Source organism: Pelobates fuscus, chromosome 6, assembly GCF_036172605.1.
Source record: "Pelobates fuscus isolate aPelFus1 chromosome 6, aPelFus1.pri, whole genome shotgun sequence".
Taxonomy (NCBI): domain Eukaryota; kingdom Metazoa; phylum Chordata; class Amphibia; order Anura; family Pelobatidae; genus Pelobates; species Pelobates fuscus.
The window spans coordinates 168,327,495-168,329,778 of record NC_086322.1 but is presented as its reverse complement, the minus strand read 5'-3'; the positions used below and the strand labels follow the sequence as shown (position 1 = coordinate 168,329,778).

The following is a 2,284-nucleotide window of genomic DNA, read 5'->3' as shown; positions in this document are numbered from 1 at the left end:
AACTGCACCCCAGCAAGAGGGACTGCCCCACATCTGCAACCAAATCCGTCGGTCACCGAATTCAGTAATCTCCGTCTCTTTGTGCATTGTGTATGTATGGTACTCCCAATTCTTATATTTAATCAGGTGTGTCATCTGTCTGCTGTATGTATGTGTCACGCAAGTCTGCAGGCACTGTGTCTGTTATGCCAGTCACTCTAACCAGTTTATTTATTTTTGTGTGTGTCACAGCTCTGACAAGCATTCTCCTATGGGACACGAAGTACATGAAGAGGAATGAAGAAGCCCATGTTTGATGCTTGTCTCCAGGGTGGAGTATTGAATTTATAAACAATGAAGTGGCATCTGACACATGACAAGCTGCTCCTGTTTGCACAGCAACTTCAACATTGTGTACTGTGATCACGGCATAGTTCAGAGGTAGGTAACCTTGGGCAGTCCAGATGCTGTGAATTACATCTCCCATAATGCTGGCAAACCATTATGGGAGGTGTAGTCCAAAACATCTGGAATACCGAATGCGTATGAATGAAAAGTATGGTGTGTGTGAATGGTCAGTAACAAGGGTTGAAGCCTTGACGTGGCGTTACTGCTCACATGTGTATTCATGTGCCAATTCAACCAATGTGAGTCACTGTAATAGTTATGAGGTAACAATAAATACCGTGACTATGGAGAATTAAACGCCTGTATCACCTAAACACTGCTTATACTGTGACCGTATCTCCTAAACACTGCTCACACTGTGACCGTATCTACTAAACACTGCTTATACTGTGACCGTATCTCCTAAACACTGCTCACACTGTGACCGTATCTCCTAAACACTGCTTATACTGTGACCGTATATCCTAAACACTGCCTATACTTTGACCGTATCTCCTAAACACTGCTTACACTGTGACCGTATCTCTGAAACACTGCTTACACTGTGACTGTATCATAAAAACTGCTTATACTTATCGGGATCCATCAAAGGAGGAATCTAGGGTTATATACTCCATGCCACTTTAATCAGGGGGGGTAATAAAGTGTTCCAGATATAGTGCCCCAGTTTGGTCAGGTTTAAATCATTATATGTAATACTGTTTTCTCAATTCGAGATCAAGTTTCAGTTTGATGAGGGAGGCAGTTTAAAGCATTATACACTAAGTGCATTTTCTGTATTTTAGATCTGGTGTCCTAGTACAGGATAGAGACCATCGTTCTGTTTAACAAGAGGATAGTTGTGCATCATCTATGACTGGCGGCTCAGCAGGAATTCAACAGGTTCATGAAATGGAAACCTCTGTTGCATTAGACCCAATTCTGAGATTATGACCGAACCCTAAAGCACTTAATATTTTTATGATATTTTATTTATGTATTTTGAATGTTGTGCAAAGACCCCAGATGGTCACTGTTCCACTTGTATTCCAGTGGCCATGAAGAGCAGGTGAAGGTAGTTTTTATTTGACTTAAAATGTCCTTTGAATGCATCTTCTTTCTCAAGGTCCTCTTCAGGTCCTGGAGCGTTAATCTGCCAGAAGTCAACGGAAGCGCTCCACTCAAGTGTATGCATTAGCTCTGTCTTTTGTCAAAAGTAGAAAAAATACTTAAGATGAAGTTGTTCCTGTTTGCTCTTAATTTGTGGGCGTCGCAGGGATGCTTTAAGTCAAAATTGAAAGCGCTCTATCATTCCTTCTATTCTACGCCTCTAATCCTCAACATGGAAATTGTAGTTTGTCATAATAGAAAATATGTAGATTGTAATATGCTTTCTGGTTACGTTCTGGTGAGTTTTAATTTAATTTTCTATTTTTACAGCTCCCGAGGGAAGGAGCAAACCGCCTTGAGGAGTCCCTGCATAAGAGACTATTGGATACAGTGATGTGGAATTATTAAAAATTATTATTGTACTTGTATTGAATTATTGTACTAACTCCATTTTAACCTTATATTGTGACAATCCTCCATTTTGTCCTCCTAACCTGACTTCTTCAAATCCTCCATTTTGTCCTCATGACTTAACTTGTTCATTTTAAAACTACCTTACGTGACTGAACTTCTCAACCCAATTAATACAGTAGACAAAGACCGTGTTTCCTACAAGGACAAGTACCAGGAGGTGCTGGCTACTCCTTAAGACTTGCCGGCTACTCCTTAGGACTTGTAAGATAGTATAGTTTGAAGGCCACGAGAACACAGTAGTAATGAAATGTTCTATTCATAAGAGACCTTGCACCTGGACATGAGGCCTGATATCACTGACTGTGTAAAATGACGCTCAAGCCCCCCTTTCCAC

The 2,284-nt window shown here is 40.7% G+C and overlaps 1 long non-coding RNA gene across 1 annotated transcript; it reads left to right on the top strand.

Moving 5' to 3' along the window:
* LOC134615543 (uncharacterized) lies at nt 1-1,865 on the top strand. Its single transcript, XR_010091303.1, has 3 exons — nt 1-90; nt 232-420; nt 1,807-1,865. It is a non-coding gene; the product is annotated as an uncharacterized LOC134615543 (long non-coding RNA).
* The last annotated feature ends 419 nt before the right edge of the window (nt 1,866-2,284 follow it).